This window comes from Vicugna pacos, chromosome 11 (genome assembly GCF_048564905.1).
Source record: "Vicugna pacos chromosome 11, VicPac4, whole genome shotgun sequence".
Lineage (NCBI taxonomy): Eukaryota > Metazoa > Chordata > Mammalia > Artiodactyla > Camelidae > Vicugna > Vicugna pacos.
In genome coordinates this window covers 86660180-86686258 of record NC_132997.1, presented here as the reverse complement: position 1 = coordinate 86686258, position 26079 = coordinate 86660180, and the positions used below count along the sequence as shown (strand labels likewise).

General features: G+C 44.5%; 1 long non-coding RNA gene across 2 annotated transcripts in view; it reads right to left on the bottom strand.

Annotated features, from left to right (window-relative positions):
* The window catches only part of LOC140699434 (uncharacterized), a 64782-nt gene that overhangs the window by 26301 nt on the left and 12402 nt on the right, over nt 1-26079 (bottom strand). Inside the window, exon 2 of one of the 2 annotated variants that reach the window (XR_012077597.1) lies at nt 1915-1972. The exons of the other annotated variant lie outside the window; for it this stretch is intronic. This is a non-coding gene — a long non-coding RNA (uncharacterized lncRNA). The remainder of the gene's footprint in view (nt 1-1914; nt 1973-26079) is intronic. 2 annotated transcript variants of the gene reach the window in all.

Below are 26079 nucleotides of genomic sequence, written 5' to 3'. Positions count from 1 at the left end.
GCTGCCATGGAGAAGTGTTCTTTCCTTTCGCCGTCACTTTAGAGGGGCTAACGCGGCACCCCGTGTCATCCTGTCTTAATTTCTACACATCTGGTTTTTTTCCCCTCCAGATATTTTCTAAGCACTTTTGGATATTTCTAATTTTTTTTTTCTTTACCGCAAGACCTTTCAGTGCCAAACGCAAGTGTCTTTCTTCCATGTGTTTTAGATAAAATCCTCCAGCATCTGTGATAAAGTGGGGAGACCTCACTCCGAGTCCAGTGCAACTGAATGGCGTTCCCCTCTTGCGCTAGCAATGGTTAAAGCCCTCTGGCAGCTTTATGAGCTCTTTCGCTAACACTTTATTGGGTAACACGTTCACAAATAGCGTTCCAGAGCCTTTGTTTTCATTAAGGTACAACATGTACCATCAAGTTGCATTTAATTCACTGCCTCATGTTTTATACACAGTATCGCTGACCGAGGCCTTCAGGATCTAATACTGCAGAGAGCATAGTGAAGTTCAGACTGCTTTTATTACCCGAGATCTTGAATAACTGGCTTCTAAAAAAAAAAAAAATCAGTGGAAAAGAAGCAAGATGACCAAATTCTGGCCAGACTGATGCTCTGAAGATACACTGGAGTGAGGTCAAGAATAAAATGTTTTTATGTAGGTCTGTCTCCAGGGAAGATGTTGGAAATTGCAGGTGCCCAGAGAGTCGGTAGCCCCCTCCTTGGTTTGAGGAAGGGAGGACGGTAGGGATGGGGACATGGATGGCCACTCTGGTGGCCTCTGTCTTTGGCCAGCTACCCTACTCCTGCAGAGAAGCACCGGTGGGGTGCAATTCCAAAGGCAGATGGCAATGTCTGACTCCTGATCCTTAGATGCCAAGGAGTGGGGACCATGCTGTTTGTTGGTACAATAGCGGGTGTAAGGGCATCAGGTGAAACGGAAACCAAACGAACCAAGCGCTCTCTCTACACAGCACAAGACATGTGCATTTAAGTTCTGAAGGCATCAGCTGAGGGAACGCGAACCAAGGATGATTAATAGCACACACAAACAACACAGAGTCGCTATGGGGGGCAAAACGCCAAGGTCCTCCACTGGTTTGGCTCCTTTACCCCTCACCTCCGCTTTCTGGTTCGTAGGCACAGACCAGTGACGCTCCTTAGCCCTGGACATTTCAATTTTGATGCAGTTGACAAACAGCTAACCACCACGTTGGGTGGGAACCGGGGCAGGAATGAGGGGAGGAAAGTGTAACATCACGTCACAACCGTAAGCCTCCAAAGGCCCCACCTACATGGCAGGTTCAGTGCAAGTGTGGATGGTCATGGGCCCTAGGCTTACCGCTCAGCTCTCGTTGCTCAAAGTGTTGAGTGGAGAAAGCAGACAACAGGGGTTCAAATCACAACACCACCTCTGACCAGCCTGCTGACCTTGGCAAGTTACCTCAGTTCTCTGGGTCTCAGTTTCCTCATCTGTAAAGTACTTGGTTCTTAGTAGGTATTGAGTGTATCTTAATTTGTCTCAGTCTAAATTCTCATTTATGAGCAAAGGAGTTTAATGGCTAACTTAAGCAGAAAAGGAATTTATCAGGACAATGGGCGGTTCAGAGTCTACAGGAAGACCAACTAGAGAGCTAAGATGGACAGTGAGTTGGAACCAAGAGAGGTCAGAGAGCAAAGAACACAGCTGAAGTCATGCCTTGGGCATTGTCTGGTTATGATGCCACCCCTGGCATCACCACCGTTGGCCATTTGGTGCCACCACCCAACTCCAGACCTCTTTATGAGCCTCTGCTTTGCTTCCTCCAGATTCAAAGTCTGAGGCTGCACCTCTGAATGATCAACCCCAGGTCACATGCCCACATCTGAGCTGCTGGAGGACAGGAAGAGAGAATATACTTAGAAACTGTGGCAGATGCTCACCGTGGTTCATGGAAATTCTTAGCTAGGTTTTCTCTTCATCCTCATTCTCTATGTGGAGCTAGGAGAGAGCAGAGTTCAGACTTCAGATTTTATTCACAGCCACTTTAATATATTACTTTTTTTTGGCTGCCTTTTCAACAAAGGGTCAGGGCAGGGGGACCTGCATCCAAGCCGCCTGATTGGCTTGTTCTAGGCACTTGGAGTACAAGTGACAATGTTTGGAATGAAAACCCACCCCTCTTCAATTCCATTAAATTGTTTCCTTGCTCATGGAGAGACTATGGAAAAGCTCCAGATGGAAGAGTGGAAATATGGCTTCCCGCAGGAGCAGTGAACACTGGCTACCAAGTGCAAAGTCATTTTTGACTTCTGTGTCTGTCACTGGTGCAGCAGAACTTTAAAGAAGTGCCTTGACTGGCCAAGCCTGATGGCAACTCAGCCAAGTCCGCAGATAAGAGAGAATGAAAACATAAGTATCTGAAAGAGCCAGTTTCCCACTGCATTATTGAGCGGTTCAATTCCAGGCACTAAACTAAGAGCTCTTGTGGCATTCTTTTACTTAACAGTCAAAATACACCCATGAGATATTGGTTACTATCCCCATCTTACAAATGGGGAAATCAAGGTCCAGAGGTTAAGAGTATAGGAATAACAGACGTGGCAAAAACCTGAGCCTCAGAGCTTTGCCTTCAAAGCAGAAAATGCCCACAGATGTCTCTGGGTGGCGGTGTATAAAAGGGACACAGGCATCTCACAGGCACAAAATCATGGATGCTTAAGAAATGCCCAATGATCTCATAATCTCAAGACTGGGATTGTTTGGGTGGAGGGATCAAGAGACAAAAAGCTGAGGGATATTTCATGATCTGGAAACTTTCAGTTTCCTTTAATATGAAAATACTCAACATAAAGTATTAAAGATGTAAGGATTCAGAGGTTGCACGAGGCCAAAGAAGATTAAGAGCTTCTTTCCCCAAATAAAGTACATGGTGTATCCATTATGGAGCCTGGAGATTTCCCCTCCCCACCCCCACCCTTTCCACTTAATAGAGAAAATGCTGAAAACTTTGAAGAAATGCATTCTTTGTTCTTTAAGTTCCATGATTAATTAGGTATAAGCCATGTTTCAAAACGTTTCGTCATTTACTTGTAATTCTCCCCAGAGCGTGTATAGTAACTTGGCTCTGAACACGTAGATTACATTGCAAATGCTACTCATATGCTGGAACTTTTCATGTTTCCTTCTCTTCCCTTCTCTGCTCTCCCCCATCATATGGGAGTCCAAGAACAAACTTGGACTCTAATCCCAAAGCACACCTTACTCTGTATGGCTCTTCCCAGCCTTTCAGTAACCCCTAGAGAGGGAACTGCAATTGGAAACAGCAGAGAGGGGGGAACACAGCCTTGCACCCACACATGTATGGAAGCTCCGGATCTGCGCCCACCCCGAGTCCAGCAAAGATACGCGTTTGCTGGATATCTTTAGCAATCCTTGGCTTGTAGGAGCATCTCCCTCATCTCTGCCTTCATCTTCACATGAGCTTCTCCGAGTGTATGTGTCTGTCTCTATGGCCAAATTTGCTCTTCTTGTAAGGACACAATTATATTAGAGTAGGTTCACCCTACTGACATCACCTTAACTTGGTCATCTAGAAAGACTATTTCCAAATAAGGTCACAATCACAAGTACCGAAGGTTAGGACCTCAACATTTTTTTCAGGTGGACACAATTCAACCCACAACACATAATGTGACTCACTAACAGTGAATGGGTAATAACTCTAAGGCTATGTTTGGAGTCAGGGGTAAGTCAGAGCCTTATAGGTTCATTTTGCTCCTAATTAAAGCAGGGACAGAGCCCTAAGGATTCTGGGAGGGTCTTACCATAGTTAACACCCAAGCATGTCTTTTTTTATCAAACTTAGTTAGGCTCGTGGTTCTCAAGCCAGATTGCCATGGTAGAATCCTAAAGACAAAAACAAACAAAATGAAACAAAAGCAACAATGTTGGTGGTGGAGAAAGACAGAGTTGTCTGTCTCCTTAGGTGCGCCTGGGGCTGAGAACCACTGTAACAGACTAAACATACAGATGACCCGTGTGCTTCTCCCTGGTCTCGCCCAAGAGGTCTTTCTTGTTTGGGGGGCTTACAATGTACTCAGGATGTTTAAATGGCTGTTAAAGAATCAAACTGATCTCTCCCATACAATGCTACGAAGAATACAGAATGTTAAAAGTTTTCCAGATGGGTGAGATTAAGGAGACATATATTCTCCTAAAATACATAGCCATTGCCTTATTGTTGGACTCCTTTTGGGAGGACCAACCCTAGCCCAAACCGTGTGGGCTAAGTTTTCAGTCTCACGGAGCTGAGCTGGTATATGAGGGGAATGCAGACACGTGGAGACAAGAGAGCTGCCCATGGGCCAGACTTTTGGTAGAAACGGTAGTTAGAATGCTGGGAACGATGAATAACAATTAAGGAGGAAACACACGAGTATATGGAGCGTCTGGTGGCTGTGAGAGCAAGGACCTTATTGCTACTGAATTTTTATGCCAATTTCCTAGCTGACAATTGCTATCTTGAATATTCCAGCTACTCAAAAGACTACATTCTTCCTTGTGTCTTAGAAACAGGAACGCAAGGAAGATTCTTTGCAAATTAAATGCATCTGTATTTGGGATGTTTTATTCAAGGGCCTAGAAAAACCAAAGATGCCTCGATTGGCCTTTCAATTTTTAGTGAACTGAAGTTCAGATGCCTGAGAAAACAGCAAAATATCAGGCACGTAGGTCCCATAAAAGGACTGGGAAATTACTCATTCGGATCAAATTCAGTTCTCTTATTTCAGAGGGAACTGGGGGAGGAAGCACAGAAGAAAGTGGGATCGGAGATTAGGACTAACGGCATGATTATTTGCAGAGCCTACAGACTTCAGGGGTATAAGTGATAACCTACAGCTCTGTCGCCTTCACTACAACGTATATAATAGCACGAATAATAATTTATCAGTTGCCACAAGTCTGCCTTCAGTTGGTTACCCCGCTAATAGCAAAGCCAGTCCTGCAGAAGAAGGAAGAAGTCACCATCATTGCCGGGGTCACGTGAGTGACACTGGCGAATTTAGGGTCCAAGGAGCCCTCTTCTGCCAAGAAGTTGATCTCCAGTCTTTATTTGGGTGCAAACCAAAGTAGAATAATGGGAAAGGAGGTCCTTCATGTAAAAGAAACTCAAAAGCTTTACAGACTGAATTAGGTGTAATCCTTATGGGATCCCTCACAGCTCATAAATAACTTTTAATGAGATTTCCAGCAAGTAAAATAGCACGTGGGGGAAAAGTATTCTTTTTTATTTTTGTTATTTTGTTTTCAATAAAGCACATACTTCATATCGTTGCTTTCCCAACCCATAACCGAAAGAAGGGAAACCATTGCAATAAGAAGAGATTAGTACTGAAAATATTTAATTAACTGATAGGGACAGGAAACGCTTGAATATGTCATTGAAAATTCTTGACATTGACCACTAATCTATGGAAACTTATAGAGCTGAGTCTGAAGCATGTTCCGGAGTTAAGCAGAGAAATAAATCAAGGTTTGCAAATGTCATTTAAGTTTTCACCTGTCCCACGATTCAAAATTATTGGCTTCCCAATGAAAAGCATATGTTGTGTCCCTTGCCTGGGGAGTTGTAATGAAGTGAGGCAGACACTCTCCAGCTCTCCCTCCCATCGCGCCCCTCTTGATTTCCCATCGAGTGAAAATAATTACTGTATCCTTAAGGGAGCGCTTCCCTGGCTTCCCTGCGTCTGGTCTCCCGATAAGCACTGCCATGCTGGCTCCTCCAGCCCTGCCCCTCTTCCTTGAGGGACCACGGTTTGATTTATGAGAAAATAGTTGGCAAATTGTGATGTCCATCTTGATGGATGACATCATTTGGACCATTTTGCTGATCATGTATGACTACCTTTTTTTTTTGTTTAGCCTGGTTGCAATTGATCCGCAGCTCCAACAGCCGAGGAAGGAAAAGAAAAATAGCAATTGCCTTTTCTTGGAGAGGTCAACAAGCAGAAGGAGCTCTGGCTTTTTGTTCCCTTGAAACTCACAAGTCACGTTCAAGCCCTTGACAAAGAGCTCTTATAGATGTGGTCTTAGATAGTCCAAACGAGGACTCATAGAAGTAGGTGAGACAGGTATGGTTCCCCTCATTTGGAAGATGAAAAAAGTGAAATTCAGAGAGGCTGAGTGCTTTGCCCAAAGAAACACAGCTAGACAAGATCAAGGGTTCAAATCTTGGTCTTTTGTCTCCAGAGCAAGTGCTCCTTTCTCTTTCCATTGCTCCGCAATGAAACAGGGGTGTACATTTAATGGCAAAATCAAACTCTCTCTGTATTAAGCTGTTCCGTTCCACCTTCCCTTGCCCTACTTATTACAGTAACTTTCTAGCTTGTCTCTGGGCCTCTAGCATCTTCCTTCCCATCTCTCCTCCTAGCTGTCAGGAGCATTATAATGCTGCGAAAACACATCCATTTATGCTACTGCACCATTTAACAACCTTCTGCCCGTTCTCCACCACTTGCTTCTGCAAACTTTCCATCTCATCCCCTCAAACAGGAAAGTTATGGAGGTGTGGGGTGGAGTCCAAAACTGTCTCCTATGAATTACTTGGAAGTCTCATGATTTACCTTAAAATTTAATATGAACTTCTAATTCTGTTCAATATAGCCTTCTTTCCCCTCTTTTAGAAACAATGATTTTTCTCTAAAACTTTTGAGTACAAGAGGAGTACCCTGGAGAGCTGCTTCATGTTTACCCTATGGCTTCATGCACCCCTAATTTAAGGAGCTAAGTCCCAAAGTCCAGGACTTTGGCAGAGACAATAAAGCCCTTGTCCAGCTGGCCCTGCCTTCCTCCCCACCTCATTTCTGCCACTCACCCCCCAATCCCTTACACGAGAGCCAACCTGATTTTCCATGCCAACGTGTCTTTGCTGTTCCCTCAACCTGTAGGTCTCTTTTCCCTTTACAGCAAAACCCCATTCACGGTAGCAGTCAACCCTTTGGATCCTGATCATTTCTGGGCATGTCTGTCTTTCCCCACTGAACTCATTGCGGTCACGCATCACCTACCACTGCTCAGGATACCTGGCACACATGAGACACCAGATCAGTGCTTGTAAAATGAACGGAATATACTAATACATTGCCTCCAGGAGACTGGCTTTGAGAAGGTAGCCTAATCTCAGTTGTTTATACTGTACATTTTGTAAGAGCTTCCACACATTAAAACAACAACAACAGCCCGAGCGTGCCTCTTTTGTGGATGCCAGGTACGTGGTCTCAGCAGTCTTCCTGTTTATGCCACAAAGCGGGCAGGGCAACCCCTACTTACCTCATCCCCTTACCGAAGCTAAGAATGGTGCTCCTCATTTTAAAGGGTTAAAAAAAATCAAAAGAATAATACGTTGTGACGCATGAAAAGTATATGAAACTCACATTTCAACGTCGATAAATAAAGTTCCATTGGAGCACAGCCCTGCCCCTGTGTTTATAGATTGCCTGTCGCTGTTTTTGCACAACAATGGCTTTGCTGAGTTAGCTGAGACAGAGACCATTCAGCCCACCAACCCGCAATACTGACTCTTCCCAGAAGAAGTCTGCTGACCCCTGGCCTGTTTTCAAATCCCAGCTCTGCCACTTACGAGCTCAATGACCTTGGGAAGGTTAGTTAATTCTTCTATGTCACAGTTTCCTCTACTGTGAAATGGAGATGATAGTAACGTCTGCCTCACAGGGCTTTGTGAGGTTAATAAAGTGCTTGGTAGCCCAGCAAAGGTTAGCTAACATCACCAGCTCCCTTCCCAGAGGGCTGAAATTGGCCACGCAGTCGAGTCGGGTGAGAAAGGGATGCTAGTGCCAGCTGTGTGGAGAGTTCCAACCTGATGTCATTGGAGAGGCTGAGACGCAAGATGTGAGCCAAACTGAGTTGAAGGAGAAAACCATGAACCAAGATGCAGATCCTCAGAAGGGTCCCAGCGAACACCTTTCCAGGGGCGCCTGGACAGGACCAAGGCTGGGGTCACAAAGTCAAGAGTTCCAAATTGGATTTAGATGGGACCAACACAGAAGCCAGTAAGAAACAAGCAAAAGTTTCTGGAAGACTCTCCAGGTCCCTGACAGCACCCCGTGTAAGGGCTGACTTAAAGGGACAGGTGTGTGATTCCCATCTGCTGACGAGGAGACAGAAGTTCTGAGTGGTTAAACGGCTTGCCTAAGGTAGTACAGCTTGAAAATGACTAACTCCAAACACGAGATGCCCAGACCAGGACTTCTCCCCTGGCTCCACCCTGACAACTTTCCCACCCAGTGTTTCAGGTTCAGATCCTCTGTTGCCTGTTATGAACATGGTTGAGTCTAAGGGAGACAGAACATCTTTGTTGTTGTGCTGTTTTGTCTTTTTTCCAAGAACAGAAAGTGGTAAAAATTTTTAAATCATCAGGAAGAATTCAATGTGTTTCTCCCTGTCCGCACTCAGTCTCTGTTGCTGGGTCCAGGAGCCACTCCTTCAGCGGGCTCAGGTTTTCAGCGAGGCCTCTGACGGGCCCTCTAGCCTACAGGCACGTTCCTCTCACATAGTTCAATGACAACCCTGCAAATGGCAAATTGTTTACGATCGGAGAGGAGCAAGGATCCAAGATGCATGGAAAGAAGTTGGGGAATAAGCAGGCTAAGAAAAGCAACAAGTAATTTAAGGATCTGGGCCAAACATAAACCTATAGACTTCAATAGACACTTGATAAAAACGTCTTTATAATGTCTACATGTCTTCGAAAGAAGACTCCAGCTCCAAGGCTCCTCTTGTTTATTATTTGTTAACAAATGTGCTTGCCGGAGAAGACTGGGTTCAGGAAGACATTCTCCAAGGGCAGGGTGAAGACAATTCTGCGTTAGAGCCTAGCAACACACAGTGTTTTTGCTGCTCCGTCGAAAGTGGGGATTCTTGTTTATTTAACGATTTTTCTTCTTTGGACAATGTATTTAAACAAGTGTCTTCTTTTGGTCCAGTGTTTCTTCAAATTTATTTATAGAAGAACTTTTCCTTCTCTTCTAATCTGTTTTTCATATTTTGGTGAAAGGGATAATATATAAAATTTTACAAGGGTTTAGCTTTCTTTACATTTCCTCAGTGTGGACATCTGGTGTTCTCATTAAGCAAGTGATGTCCATTCATAGACTCACTCCATCCTTAATTCATGCTAAAGAGCAGTGCAGTAATTTGAAGAATACACTGTCTTCCGACGTCTTTTGGAAAAGTTCTCTTTTTTTAAAAAAAAAATCTATCTAGCTTCTTCAGTTAGTTTTATTCTGCTCATATTGTTAATTTCCAGAGTCTCCCCTTTCAGTCTCTTTTTGCAAATGGTAAAATACATAGCATTATTATTTTCTGGATTTTGCCAAAAGCATGCTTTTTAAGGCTGTGAGTGCCTCACGAGGACCCATCTAAATTTTAGGCTTTCGGGCTCAGGAAAGAGGCAGAGCAAGTAAGCAGACTGCACACAACGCCTTCTTCGTGACACATTACGATGACCCTCGAAATACTATATCCCTGCTGAGAGCACCTCAGATTTGGTCGGACTTTGGAAAGCCTGAATTAGTGTTTATAATCTCCTGAAAGTGACATAAACCTGGCTCAGTTCCTGCGATGTCATCAATACATTTAATTATGTGAGAGAAAGGTTTGGATAAGGTGCATGGAAAATATGCGCGCATGCACGCACACACACACGTACACACGCACTCAAGTGCACGTTCACACGTATGCAAAATGCAATGGTTCAACCCTGGGCCAATTTCAGAATCTTCACCTAAAGAAGTCTTGTCTATAAACTCTTTCTGATGCTCTTATTATTGTTGTGGTAATCATACTAGTTTAAAATAGAAATGGTAGTTTGGGCAGCAAATATTGTTGCTCCTGATTTGATTTGGTTGGGGATGTTCCCCTCAATTAAGGCTTTGGGTAATTTGCATCTTTCTAATATTACTGATACAATAAGCTTCTCCTTAAAAGTTCTCTATGCTTAGACAATCCCTTATGTATAGAAATCCATTTAAATTGACAAGCTGATGAATGACCTGCCCAAGTAATACAGATGACCGTGGGTAAACATATTGGGTGCAAGGTATTTTAATGATGTCTAAACAGTTGGATGTTGGTATACTTAGCTGGGAAAGATCTGTGGAAATTAAAACTGCTTGTTTTCTTCAAGTTTATCCTCAGTAATTTATGAGTTTGAATGTGGTCTGCAAGTTTGTATTTCCTGTGGTTTGCCCTCCTTTGGAGTTGAGTTGGGGCTCTGCTCCATTAGGCTGGCAAATGAGTAGCTTTAAATTTAAGCGGTTCCTGGAAGTGGTATTCCCTAATAACCACTAGGTCCACAGAATCAGAGTGAATCACACATTCCCTTGAAACCTCACGTAGCACCTGGTGCTCTGGTCCTAGGAATAGTCTTTAGAAAAGCAAATGATCTGGTAGCCCAACCAGAAATTGTGATGTAGCGTCAAACACATAGCATCACTTATGTTGTACCTTAGCCCAAAGTGTGTGATTGAATCCATCAAGCCTTTAGTTATAACATCCAGCTGATAAGAGAAACGGGACAGAGGAACATGCTAATCACCACCACAAGGAAGCAACCAGACAAACGCAGGCAGTAGGACATTCCACAGGACCTCTGGCCTGACCTCTTCAACAAGTCAGCAACACGGAAAAGGGACATCTAAGAGATTACAAGAGATTGGAAAGCCATAGGAACTAAGTGCAATGTAGAGCACGGGGACTCTGCCTGTCCTGGAGTGAAAGCTCAGAGAGTTTATGCTAGAAGGGACCTTTACTATCACTGAGTCCAAGCTGCCCATTACACAGAAGAGCAAACAGAGATCTGAGTCTCCCAATTGGTCTCCTTTCCTCTAGCCTCCCCAGCGCTCCATTTAACCTGCCTACAACAGACCACAGCATCACCTGGAAGATGAATGGTGACCAACAGTCTCTCTTTCAAAAGCTGTCAATGGCTCCCTCTTGTCCATAGGCTAGGGTAGCCGCCTCTCTATGCCCCAGCCCAGGCCACATCCCAGTGGGTCAGCTCCTTCTCCCTTCAAGGCTGCCTGGCTGCCAGGCTACCACCTCGGCCCTACTGCTGGTTCCTGTAGAAGCATCAGTGTGAATTCTGATGTTCCCAGCCCTGGCTTATCTCAGATCCTGATGGAATCTGATTTGAGGCTGTCGGTGCCCACTGAAGACAGCCAGAGTACGCACCCATTCTGCTGATGCAGGGGTGAAGCCAACTGCACCAATGACCCATTCCCTCAAGTTTGCTGGAACCCGTAGTACCAATGCCGCTGAGGTCTTGGGTATTTGGTGCCCTTTCTATGTTAGCGTCCACAGAACCCCTGTGCCAGAAAACAAGGATAAAATTTTGAAGATGGAATGAAAAGACTGTCTAAATGAGAGTATCCTACCCCATCCCCAGCACTGGCCCACTGGGCCCAACTCATGGCTCTCAGTATCTCTTTCTTGGGACAAGCTTATAACCAGGCAGCTCCTCAGTTCCTCATAAAACCAGACGTTAGGTGGGAATAGCCCACAGCCTCCAACAGGCCCAGATGCTCCTGAATCCTAGAGCAAATATATTCTGATATATTCCATTCCATAGCATGAGCCAGGAACAAGTTCGCTGACAAGGATATGACTAAACTATATGTATTCGGGACAGGGTGGTAAAGGAAGTTCTTTCTTCAAGACCACACTTCTTAATTTTTTCACTAGCATTTTGGATGGGTGTGCGTTTGTAGCAGGTAGCAGGTGTCAAAGGTGTAAGAGAACAGTGTGGGCCAAAGCTTGAGGTCAAGAAGCTTCTTTCAAGTAGATTAATTCTATTTTGCAGCTCTGGGAAAGCCATCTCCTCCCATTTTCAGGAAAGAGTTTAAGGGTTCTGCATAGGTGTAGCTTGATAAATGCTCTTTTGCATTTTACAAGTGAGAAAAAATGCCTAGTAGGGAGAGTAAGAAACCCTCCCAGACTTTCTAGAACCCAGGCCTCCGGCCTCGCTTGCCACCATCCCTACTTCCTGCTCTTATTCTCTGTTAAGAATGATATCTCAGCAACGAAACATCGAAGCTAGGCAGACCCACCGCCACCACGGGCAGTTCTGAGCAATACACTTTGTTGCGTAGCATGCTTTCCAGATGATGTTACAAAAATCAGAGTTTGGCAAAAAGCCCTTCTTTTCAGATACTTTATGTGGAAAAAGAAAAAAAGAAGAGGGAAAATATATCCAGATCTTTTTCGAAAATTACTTCCAATCAGCTGGAAGGTATTCGGTGAACTTTGTTTTACAGCGTTTTGTGGCCAGTTACAAATTTGGGTCATGCCCTGCAATCAATCTCTGCCGGGAACTTTCACTGAGGCCAGCAGGGGAATTAGAAATAAAATGTTCAAGGCAGGATCGAGATTGTGCAGATGAGCCGGAGAAACTTGTGACTGGCTTTCTGGATGTGTGATGAAAGGACAGCTAGGGAAGTCCGGTCCAAGCCCAGAACCAGGTTCTCATCCAATGTCACTCAAAATTAAACTTGCAGTGCGTTTCCCTCCATCTCTCAGGGCACAAAGGCTTTACTGACTTAAGAACCGAGATGGAATCATCTCTCCGTGATTATTTTATTGGCTGCAAGATCCATGAAATAATGGTTACAACGTGAAACTGTACTGTGTCTGAGAAAATCGGGGGAACAGCCAAGTCCAAAGAACGTTCTATGTCTTATCGGCAAGTATCCGCCCTCTACGCCTGGGAAGCTTAGCATATTTCTAAAGGAATGAGTGCAACTCCCTATAAAATCTGGTGAGTGAAAGGGACTCTCCTTAATAAACACTCTTCTTTGTAGAGAATCTGGCTATGAGCTAAGTACTTTGCGTTAAATATCTTGTTTAATTCTTACAAGAACCCTACATATTAGATACTATAATTATCCTTATTTTATAAATAAAGGAACTGAAGCTCAGAGAGGTTAAGTAGCTTGCCAACGTTACACCAGTTACGCAATAGAGCTGGGATTTGAACCTGCTCAGTGTGGTTTCCAACCCTGTCCATGTCAGTGCTCAGAACTGTCCCCAGCTCTGAGACAGGTGGGGGAGATGCTAGTCAGACATTGGAGGACCGAGGAAAGGTTCCACCCAGAGAGCGACATAGTGGAGCTTGAGAAATTCAGAACCGGGGTCCTGCTAGGAGCCCCTGTAACATAAGCAAAGGGGAAGGCAGTTGGGCCCCATCTGGACAAAGAGTGAAGGCAGGAATTCGGCCAGAAGTAGGCTGATTCAGAATAGAGGAGGGGAGGGGAGGGCAAATGACCACGGGTGCCCAAGGAGGCCAAAGATGTCAGAGTCAGGGAGCAGGGGGTGATCTTGCTACAGAGAAATCCAGCTTGAAAAGAATCACGTCTTCCTCCTCGGACTCTCAGGCTGCCTGGCAAGGCTGTGGTAGGAACCCGAACAACTGAACGATTACGCCCTGAGCCCTTTGTTACTCATGGTGATGGCTGTTGCTGTACTGACTGGTGTATCATTTTGGATCCGCTGAGGAACAGACCCCAAGACAGGACTAGACGTGTGAGGGCTTTATTGGGGTGATGCCTGTGAGGGGAGCAGGGCTGTGGGGGAGCCTCCAGACTTCAGGGCCAGTCTGACCTCCATGGAGACGAGACGGAAGGAAGGAGGACTGGGTGGGAAGAGTCTCAGACAGCAGCACAGGTCTGAGAACGGTGTGGCCAGGCTGATGGGGACTTCTTGAAGCAGAGGTGCCTGCTGGAAGAGTCTCGGGTCTCTAGGAAGTGGGTCTCTGAGGGCACCCGCACTCGGCCGGCCAGTGGCTGGGAGCAGCCCACAGGAGGCGTGGCCTCGGCACCAGTACAGTGGCAGACCCAGCGAGATGGCAGTGGCCATCACTCAGAGTGCTCCCCACGACATGCTGAGTGGTGGCTTTTCACGGCCACCACAATGGGCTCTCCTCTTGATAGCTCTGAAACAGGGCAGGGCCGCTCATGGGGAACCACTGGGCTGTCAGGTGGAGGGGTTAACACCGCACACCCCACAGAGTCTCCATGCAGATGAAGTGGGGAGACGTGTGGCAACGTCCAGCACAGTGCGGACGCCCGTGTGATCCTAAGAGAACGCCGGTTATTTTATTAAGCAGTTTGGGAGAGGGGAGAGGTCTTCCTGAGGAGCTGCACTCTGTCGCAGTTCCATCCTGGGGGGACCAGTCACGGTCTTCCAAGGAGATTCCTGCAGCATCTAGAAACTCCCTCTCACTCCCCTCCCTCCCCCCTCCTCTCCACCCCAACCCAGCCAAGGGGAGAGCCCCGCTGAGTTACCTGACACCACGCAGATCCCAGCTAGAGAAATCAATTCCCCTTTGGCCTGACCTGAGCCTTCTGATCAGAAAGTCAAGCCCCCCTCACATTGGGGCAGAATTCCTCTTCTGAATGTAAGTTGAATTCACTCAGTCTTTTTGAGATAAAGACCAGCTTCTGAACAAAAAAAGTTCTGGATTATGGAATGAAGGCTGACTGCTAGCCAGTGAGATGTGAGATTTGGGGCTCCACCAATGGGGTACGGGAGGTCCGAGGCCGACACTGTGGATTAGCAAGCTAAAGAAAATAGTGTTGTGTTCTGCGGATGCCCTTGGGTAGGTAAGGCCATTCTTGCCCTCCCTGGTGACCATTTCATTTAATTATTTTAACGCAGAGTTTTATGGACTGTATTTGCCAGACCTTGTGTTTGCTGGGGGCACCTCAAGTTTCAGACATTTACAGGAATTGACTCTAGTTAAGATTCTTTTTGATGCAAATGCATTCAGTTTGGGGCCCAGAGGGTGAGATGGAAGAAGAAAGGAGCCCCAGCCAGAGAGGCAATGAAAACACCCTTCTTCCAGAAGACATTGAGAACATATTAGGAAAAGACTTCAAAACGAGAAAGGCATCTATCCACAGAGATCCTCTCAAGTTGGAGGGTTCTGTCATTGAAACACGGTAGCCCCTTTTTATATAGCATTTGAAGATAAGCATTCAGGGAAGTGAGGGGCAGAGAGCCCGGCATTGGCTTCCTGTCCTCCACTGAGTAAGAGCCCAATTGTTTGGCATTTGAGAATGAGTAATATTTAAAGATTTAGGGAAAATTAGTCAAATGCACCTTGATTATAAACACATGTACCCATTTCACTTGGTTATTTTAAAATGTGGGTTTTAACCAGCTGCCATTAATAGCAAGTGGGCTGCTTGTCTGTTTTTCCCTCTTCTAGCCATAGACACGGCAGAAGGAAAGAACGATTTAGCCATTTTGGACCTCTTTCCAGAGCAAGAAGAATTGTTGAATATAAATTGTATCTTCCTATCTCATGCAACAAATGAAACCTTCTAAATTAAATAGAAGGAAAATTAACCATCAGGATTAGGTAAAAAGCACGACATTTCCTTGGGGCTCGAGTTACAAAGATATGTTTTTGTAAAAGAAAGAAAGGTCAGTTACCACTATTAAACTTGTATATTGTTTTATACTAAGTCCTTTCAGTGGCCTCTCTGAGGGACCGTTTAGTTTGTATTACACTCTAATAAACTCCAGGTGCACAGGACAAACTGAATAATCAGAACCCGATGGCCCAAACTAGTTAAAAATAATGTGGTACATTCCTGGTCCTCTGCATTTAATTTATTGTTAATCATTGTTATTACTTACATTTATGGGGTAGTTTTTCCAGATTTATTAGGCACTACGTTTAACAGTGTTATCGCTTGTAACTGACCATCAGTGGAATCGAAAACATATTTTTGTAAAGACTCTTACCCTAATTAGTAAGTTGTTTCCCTTTGAGACTAAACAGACCCCCAAAATGACGGTGTTATTTTCCCCTTGAGTCAGGGGGAAACTCTGGTATAAAAACCCACTTTTGCTAAAACCACCTGTTGCATGATAAGGGAAGGGGTATCGTTCCTGACACACAGAGGTGACCTTTCCATCCAAAGCAGGAAAATGAGGGACTTTGTACTGCACATCAGGGGTAGTCTCCTGCCCCAGTGGAACAGGCAACCTCCCATGGGTGTGACTTCTAGGACCCCAAGGAAGGACAGGTGGGGAATCTATATCTCCACCTGCCTGGAGGTCTATTATCCAGAAGCAAACCTTTGGATAAATGGGAGAAGTTAATGCTTTGATTAAAATTCACATTCAGGTATAAATGACTGATGTTCTCTTGACCTTTCCTAAGAGTTGTTTTGGAAAGGGGATGGGAGAGAGCACCAAATACCAAAAAGAGAAATATCAGAAAAAGGAGGAACAGAACAAGAGCCTTCTTGTCTTTTCTTGTCCCTAATTTCATGGGTCCTAGTCTTGCCAGAGAACAGCATCTTCCATTTGGAACGGGGGAAGCAAGGAGCCTAGCACAGATTTGCCCGCACGGGCTGGGTCATTCATCTGGCTCCGTACATCACATGCCAGTGAACCTGAGCAAGATCCAGGCTCAGAGCTCAGGAGGTGGACCCCAGTGCACACTCCAGCCCTTGGTGAGCTCTGGCTGCTTGGCATGCCCCTGTGAGGCATGTGGATAATTGCCCACTGGATGCCTGAATGAATGCCAATCCCTATCAGATCCTTTCACTTGTGTAGGAGCCCGCAGGGTCTAAGAAAAGGCCGTTAGATGGGAGGCAAGAATCCTGGGCTCTTCCCCATTCTGCTGAGTGACCTTGCATGAGTGTCTGGCTCTCTTGGGAAACTCAGTTTGCTCTTCTGTGAAATGAGACGGTGTGGTGATCGACTGATGGCATGGAGGTCCCAAATTCTTCACACATACAATCCCTGTTCTACAAGTCCATGTTCTTTGTTGAGTGAGTCTCTAATGCCTCTCACCTAAGAGACAGAGTCCACTTTCCTACTCCTGGAATCTGGGCTGGTCCTGTGACTTGAGCAGCCGGTAGAATGCAGCAGAAGTGAAGGTGTCAGTTCTAAGGGAGTTCTTGGCATTTCTGCTTACCCTCTAACCTAGCCTTCTGGGGGAGGAAAGACCAGGGAGTCAAGCTGAATCACCCTGGTCTCCCAAAGCCAAAGTCAGCCTTGGCCAGCCAACAGCCACCAATCCCCAGATATGTGAATGAGTCCAGCCAAGATCAACAGGGCTGCTGACCCCAGACAGGAGAGTGCTAAATGCTTGTTATCAGGTACCAGTGAATTTTGTGGCTGTTTGTCATACAGCATTTATGTGACAGTACAGAACTGATACAGGTGGTGCCATCAGATGGTCTCTAAGGTCCATCCCTGCTCCAAATTCTACCAGCACTTAGAAGCTAATCCAGTATATGGACAAATATCTTGCTCCTCCAGGAGATACTGGTGGATCTCTTTACCGCCCCAGGCCTATTTTAAATAGAGAATGATAATCCTTGCTCCTCCCTGTGGACCTCCTAGGCTGGGCCCCTCACAGGGGTATTTTTAAGGGCAATTTGAATATTCAATATGGGATCACTTTGAACCATTGAAAAGGCAGACTCTATTATTAGTTCATTCTGGGCCATAATAATGCTACAGCTTCTTAGGGATCTCATTAGGAAGCCCCCTAAGGTGTCATCACTTAGAAGACAAGCAAAAGAATCAAGGAGATGTTGTTTAAAAATCCCATTTTGGTCTCTTACAAGGTACCCACATTAAACACTTTAAATCAGTGTTTTTGTTTCAGAGCTAACATACAGCAGTCCCTTTTGATGCCTCAGAGGGCATTTCCTCACTAATTTCATGTTTTTGATCCAAATCAGTTTGACCCATGGTTTAGCTACATGGAGCTAAAGCAGAATTTAAGATAAATTGAAGGGGCAGTGAAATAGAAGAGACAGGGAAAAAGAGAGGTTACTCCATTCATTCATCTATTCGTTCAATAAATACCTAACAAATGTTGATTACATCATAGGGGATACTTGTGAGAGGAGAGGAAGATGCTAAACTGTTAATTATAAGAATGTTAGGAGCCAAATCATTCATTTGAAACTCAGCAAATAAAAAGAACACGTCGAGCATTTATCTTGCCTTTCCAATACAAACTGTATCTCTGGGTAGCTAAGTAGGAGTGGAGGGCAAGTTTATCTTCTTAGAAATATTCTAGTTAATAAACAAAGAAAACAATGAATTAGAATGTCACCATTTTGCAACCCTTACAATGAATTAATGAGTTTATGTTCAGTGTCAAAGACCACTAACATCAGACAGAGACAACCAGATACTGTATGACTCTTAAGGGAAGAAGACATCATTTCCTATGAAGTAGTCTTATAAAAGAAAAGAAAAAAGAAAAAAAAATGAACCTGAACCCAATCAAGCCTTAAGAGTCAACTCTCAATTTATAGGCGATTCAGAGGACAGATGAACATGTTCAATTACACCAATGGGCTGCAGTCAGCAAAATCTAGACTGTGGGAAACTCTGCAGCACAACAACACACATGCACACAAACTGAGTTTATTCACAAGTAAATTGCAAGGGGGAGAAATGAGATGGGGGAGGAACCTACAGATATACAAAAACTTAAAAGACATATCAAAAATGACACAAAACTGAAGGAGAGGATCTAGGGATGCACATTCAGGCAATAACACAAAGAAGGAGGAAGGTAATAAACAAAGACGAGATGAACAGAAACATCAGGAAAGTGATGACGTTTGGAGGAAAGCACGTTCTGCACAGCATTTGGGTTGACAGGCAAAACTCTGTTTCTTGACCCGAGAATGGTATCTGTGTTGTTCTGCTTATAATAACCCATGAAGGTACACTTTTCATGTCTTTTTTGTGTCTGTATTAAATTTTACAGGAAAAAAATTTAAAAACACTTAGTTACATGCATTTTAAAATATCACAATTGATATAAATGTTTCTAAGGAGAGGTTTCAGGGACTGAAAGACTTTCTCTAGTCTGACAGACAGCTAAGCAAGGAGACAAAAGAAGTCCTCCTGGCAGAGAAGATAGCATGAGCAAAGGCCCTGGGGCAGGAAGAGGGTGTTGATAAAAACTGTACCTGCCATAGAACTTGGAGATAAATGGTAGGTCTTTTGGTAGATGTTTATTACACAGGTGAAAAACTGGGGCTGGGGTTCATTCACTAGGTGTATATATTTTTATTGCTGCTGTAACAGTTTACGACAAACTTAGTCACTTTAAAACAACATAAATTTATTATCTTATGGATCTGCAGGTTAGAGGTTCAACACAAGTCTCACGGGATTAAAATCAAGGTATCAGCAGGGCTGAGTTCTTTTCTAGAATTCAGGGGAATATCCATTTGCTTGCCTTTTCTAGCTTCTAGGGACCCACACACTCCTTGGCCTGAGACCCTGTTCTTCTGTCTTCAAAGCCAGCAAAGGAGGACTGAGTCCTTCTCATGTGGCATCAGAGGAGAGGACCTTCTCCTCTGTCTCCCTCTTTCACATCTGAAGACATTTGTGATTACATTGGGCCTGTCCCAATAAGTCAGGATAATTCTCCCTGATTTAAGATTAGCTGACTAGCAAACTTAATTTCATCTGGAAATTTAAGTCCCCTTTGCTACATCACATATATTCACAGATTCTGGGCATTAGGACTTGGACATTGGTTGGGGGTGTGTGGTTACTTTGCCTACCACACTGAGCAAATGTTTACTGAGAAACTACTATGTGCCAAACTCTCCCTGGGTGCTTGAGATGTAGAAGAGGATGAATGGATAAGGTCCTCGCTTAGAGAGCTTGCAGCTCAGAGCAGGAAGGCAGCATAGAAAGAGGCAAACAAATACACAAACAGTCCCCATTGGTTTGAAATAAAAACAGGAAGAAGAGGGATAAAACCAGTCATACCACTGCCTTCAAAGAGACTCTTTGTTAACTTTCTACTTCCCAACAACTGGAACTAAACCCTAGTGTCTCCATTTATCTGACCTACAGCATTACTCTGTTTCTAGTTTGTTTTTTATATTAGAAAAGAAAACCCCCAAAAATTGAAAGTTAAATTTTTTTAAAGTCCCCGTGTGCTCATCTCTGGAATTCAATTTGGACCGATTTTTAAAACATATTCTAAAACATTCCTAATATAAAACTTTTCTGCTTCCGGTTTCCAATGGAACTTTATTATTCGAGGGCAGACTTTGAAACATGTCACTCTTTGCCAGCATGCCTTAGGGTACAAGTACAATAAATAAAGGGTATATTGAAATAGAATATTTTAAATAACTAGCAGCAGCATTAAAACATCAAATTAAATGAACAGAAAACAAACAGATTCTAGTTTCCTTGTATAATCAAATATTCTTCATCAAGAGATCTCAAGTGGATTGTAATACCAGCGATGCCAGCTGCAACTTCCCGGTTAAGTACTCATCCTACTGGGATGGGATAAAAGTAGTGGAGGAAAGGAGAAAAACCACCTCTGCCCCACCAGACACCCCAAACTGACCTTGGTTTGTCCAAGGTTTTACAAGATCTCTGACGGTGAAGGTGGATCTTCAATCCAAATTCTAAATCAAGATTTATGGGGTGAGAACAGTCAACAATCATCATGTTTTCTGGCCTCTTTTAAGAAGAGAAATGCCTCCCACTCAGTGTCTAGAGTTCAGAGACTCACCCGGCGGCCCAAGGTCTCGATGGTGCTCTTGGTATTTCGGGTGGGATGGTTCATCTACACATGCCGGGATCTTTAGCATTCCTGCCCCCCTCCCCACAATCACACACACTAAATATCAGGCACTGGGTCAAACAAAAATGTCTCCAAACATTTCCAAATTCTCTGCTGGGATGGGAGGTACTACCCTATTTCCAACAAAAAGCCTTCCCAGCAGCCTCTGTCCATAAGGAATTCTCCTTGTCCCTACAGCACCCACCATATGCTCTGCTCATGAAAGACTGTGCATAATCACCACTGTGGACTGTCAACGTGGTGTAGATGCCCCCGGCTGCCTGTGGTGGGATGCCTGTTGAGTTCTATGAGAAAACTCATGGCCCAGCCCTGAAGATGGAGTGGAATCTTAGCCAGTGGTCCAAAGGAAACTGAGGCATGGGATGCTTAGGAGCACAGGCCAGGAGTCAAGGGACCAGGGTTATTTATTTATTTATTTATTTGAAGGAGAGTCAGTTTACAGCATTGTGTCAATTTCTGGTGTACAGCATAATAGTTCAGTCATATATATACATACATATATTCATTTTCATATTCTTTTTCATTATAGTTTCCTACACGATTTTGAATATAGTTCCCTGTGCTATACAATATAAATTTGTTGTTTATCTATTTTATATTTGGAATCTGCAAATCTTGAGCTCCCAATTTATCCCTTCCCAACCTCTTTCCCCTGGTAACTGTAAGTTTGTTTTCTATGTCTGCGGGTCTGTTTTGTAAATAAGTTCATTTGTGTCTTTTCTTTTTTTTAAGATTCCACATATAAGTGGTATCATATGGTATTTTTCTTTCCCTTTCTGGCTTGCTTTCCTTAGAATGACAATCTCCAGGTCCATCCATGTTGCTGCAAATGACATTATTTCATTCTTTTTATGGCTGAGTAGTATTCCACTGTCTATATATACCACAACTTCTTTATCCAGTCATCTGTTGATGGACGTTTAGGTTGTTTCCATGTCTTGGCTGCTGTAAATAGAGCTTCTATGAACATTAGGGTACATGTATCTTTTTGAATTAGAATTCCCTCCAGATACATGCCCAGGAATGGGATTGCTGGATCATATGGTAAGTCTACTTTTAGTTTTTTAAGGAATCTCTATACAAAGGATCAGAGTTTAAATCCAGAATCAGCCATTTCCTTCTGTGTGACCCTGAGTGATCATTTTCCCCCCACACCTCAGTTTGTCCAACTAGAAGTAGAGTAAAACTCTATTTTACCTCCCAGGCATGAGAAAACTAAATGAAATAATATATGTAAAGCACTTAGACTCATGCTTGACACTTAGCAAATACTCACTAAAGACTGATTATCACTGTTTTTATTGCCAGTGATGATAAACATGAAATGGTGCTTCAAAAGTGACATCTTAGGCAAGTGCCTGTTTATTCTTTATGCAGTAGGTGTTCAATATGTTTTTTTTCTTGGTCTTCCTTTCTTTCTAGGGAGGAAATCACTTCTGAGTCCCTATTCACTGTTTTTGTAGTTTATTGGAATTTTATTCCCATGCTGATAGAATATGAAACAAAAAGGACCATGTATCATTGGCCTGGGAAAAGCATCATATGATGATGGCAGGAGTGCCTGGAGGCATGACCCACACTCTGGTTCTCTGTGGTCCCCTGAATCTCTGTTAAAGGCATCACCATCCACTGTTTTGCTCAAGCCTAAAGCCTGAGACTTATTCCTGATTTTTCTCTTGCCCCTTCTCCCATCCACACACTCAATGTCTAATCTATCAGCAAGTGCTACCTCCCAAATGTATCTTGAGTTTGTCAACTTCTCTCCTGCTCCATGGCCACTACCCGGGTCCAAACCATCATTTCCCACCTAGAATTGTGCAGTATTTCTCTTGATTGATCCACTCTTGCTGCCCTATAATCCACTCTCCAGTAAAGCAACCAGAGTAATCCTTTCAAAATCAGATTAGACCCTTCATTTGCCTATTTAAAAACCTTCCAGCACCTTGTCATTGTCCTTCGAATAAAATCCCAAGGTTTGATGTCATCTAGCTCCCGTCTACCTCTCTGGACCTCATCTTGACATCCCATGTCCCCCCCATGCTTACTCTGTCCCTGCACACTGTCCCTCTCTTTGATCCTCAAACAAAACAAGCTCTTTCTCTGCTTTGGGGCTTACTGTTCCCTTTGTCTGGAACAATCTCCACCCAGATCTTTGCATGTCTGGCACTGTCATAGCACTTGGATCTCAACTCAGATGTCACTTCCTCAGAATGGCTTGTTCTCTGTTGTGTTCCCAGCTTCTCAAAGGATGCCTGGAACATAAGTCCTCCACGAATGTTTATGGACAAATGAATGAATGAAGAGCCAAACCAACTGGACATAGTTTTTTTTTTTTTCAATAGGATGACAACCATCACACCCTAAGTGAAGGGTGACAACGATTATTCTTTTTATGAGGCTTTTTATGCACTTAAGGGAGAGATCGATCCACCCCCACCCCCAAAACACCCAAACAGCTATGCCAGAGAAAACCAGAAAGCATGACTCCTCGGGAAAACAATGAGCTGAGAGTCATGCTCTTCAAGCAGATGAAGATTCACGCCAAATGCCTTAGATAGTCCTTAAAGTTAAGCAACCACACTGCTGACAATAGCCAAAGAAAATGCTACAGCTCGTACCAAAAGAGTATCTGCAGCTTGGGCTGACATTTCAACCCAAATTGGATTACTTTGTCCTTCCTGGAAATGCATGATCTGGTCACATAATGGGACACTATTCAATTAACAAGGTTCCTGGTTGTTCTGAAATGTATAGGAAAAGTGGCTGACTCGTAGAGGGAGCCCCGTGACAGGGTGGAATCTGGCTGCTGCCGCCCAAACTCACCCTAAGCTCATCTGTCCCAGAAAAGCAACTAAATGACATCCTTGACAACTGGACAGAGAAGCTTATCTCTTGGTCGATATATTATCCCTTCCAGGAGGAATTCTCCTGGGAGGTCCATGTGAGATCAGAGTGTTTCTCGCTGAATGTACATAATCAATCAATCAAGTTATTTTAATCACAATTTCAACAGGTGGCCTCCGTATAGAGGTAACAATTGCAGACATGGAAGATGGTTAGGTCAGGCTGAGAGGAAGAAATGGCGAAGGAAGTGAAGGATGCACAGGGAGATGGGCTGGAGGCAGCAGCAGAATCAGAAGAGAAAACAAAAGCAAGAGTGGAGTAGGGTAACTCAAAGCTTGACCCCATGACCCCAGCAGGTCACTGTTTTCCTAATGTCCCTCCACCTCCTCCAGCTCTAGACTCTCAGCTCTTTAAAAGCCAGACGATTCCTAATTCACTGTTCTCTCTTCTTTTGCAAAGACTAGCCCTGGGCCTAAGGAATGAATCAGAAGTCTAAAGAATGGAAATGAGAATTTAACCTTTTCTGAACTGCAGATTGCAACAGCTCGGTCAATATGCAGCAGAGAATCAAATGCATGAGAATTACCAACGTATAGGTGCCGTGTATTCTAAGACTGCTTCTATCCTACTCATCTCAGGCTGGGGGGGGGTGGGGGAACAGCCAAGGCACAGAGTGGCAGAAGGGTGATCCACTCATCCCAGTTTGCCTGAGACCGTCTTGGCTATAAAAGTAAAAGCCCCATGTCCCGGGAACCCCCTCAGTCACCCTAAACAGAGCTCTCAGCAAGTATTTGCTGAATGAAAGATGTGACTACCTCCCAGAGCTGTTGGATGATCAAAGGAATTATGTCTATAAAAATGCTTTGAGAATTCTAAGCTACATCCAATTGGAAAGTATCGCCCAATGTCAAGTGCGATTAGTGTGGGGATTTGTGCTGATTGACAAGGAGGAACAGCACCTGCATCTTATTTTGAGCGCCAAGCACACCTGTCCCCTGATCCTCAGAACCCTTGCTATAACTGGTCTGCAGACTGGCAGAGCCCAGAACAGGGGGTGGAAAAGTTGGAGGGTGCAGGCTATCATCTTGGGACTGCATGTCAAGCCCCAGCCATGTCAGGCTCTCAGCTCATCACCTGTGTTCTGATCCTTAGAGCAGACAATGAATGCACATTGCCACCAAGTCCCTCCACCACAGGGAGGCAGGTGGGGGAGTGGAGGTGACTGAGAGTTGTCCCTGACCAGTCAAGTCAAATGACCTTCTCCCAACATTCCCAAACCTCAAAACCTCAGTCCCCCCAGCCAACCACCAGGAAGACCTTTGTTGATGCCTTTTCTTTAGGTAATAGGTAGATGTGTAGACAGGAGAAGCTCCGGGGGAGTAAAATTGCTCCACGTCAAAGAACTGAGGGGTGGACAGTGGTAAGAGAGAACTGGCTTGCGTTAGGGAGGGGCCAGTGGAGCAAGGATGGCGTATAGTACAGGAGTAAAGAGCATACGTATGAAGATTTAACATGAGTAGTGGTGTCTTCATTTATCCCCTCGTTGCGCCTTTACGAAAGCCCTTCTGCACAGATTTACTCCTCGAGGTCTATGAATTGGAAATAGCTCTTCTTTTGTGAATGGGCCTCACCAGGGCTCAGTATAGCACAACATGGCCCAGTTTGATTTGGGTGACACTTTCATTACACTTGGGATGAGAGAGGGAGCTGGGATTTGTCCTTGGGTAGATGACAAGGCCGTGGCCAAAAAGGAAGAGAGATAGTCAGGACCCAAGGGTCAGGTCTGCAGCATTCATTTAAGAAGAGGAAAAGGAGTCTGTGATGGGACCTGAGGATGCTCCAAGGTCCTCAGGCAGGGCATGGAGCACAGAACATGCCATCTTGAGCACGGTCACAAATTGTCCTTTTTAGGGAACATACTGTGGGCATCTGTATGCCCACCAAATCCAGCCCTAGTTTTGTTCTCTTCTACCTGTAAACCCTCTGAACACACTAGTATAGACACAGAAGTTGCCTGAAAGCTATCAGCATGCCTAACAGCAGGGCCTCTCCTCAATAACATAATAGCTGAAATTCTGAGTGCCTTTGTGTGTCCTAACATTCCAAAGGCTCCAAGCACAAGGTCTTACTGTTTGTGACTATAACCCAACAAAGGAGGCAGATAGGATCATCCCCATTCAGCTGATGAAGAACATGAACTCCAGAGAAATCAGCCTGAAGTGACCCCCGCTGGCCTGGGCAAAGCTGATATGAATCCCAGCCTCCTGATGGTCTCTTTCTGCAAACCAGTGCCTCCAGTTTCCAGATAGACGAACAGAGACAAAAGGCATGGCCACAGGGCCTGGGAACCTGGCTTGTGCTCTTGGAGCCAACCCCGGCTTCAGATGGACTCTGATTCTGGATCTGAGTAAGGTCTGCTCCAAGCAGGCCCTGTCGGCTTGTGAACATGACCTTGGGGCTTAATTTCTCCTGGTAGTTTTATCAGAAATTTCCTTCAGCTCTTTCAACCACAGCATTTGTGAGGATGATGGTTGGAATCTAGACCTTCAGAGGGTTACTTGTGAACTGTCAGCAGGGC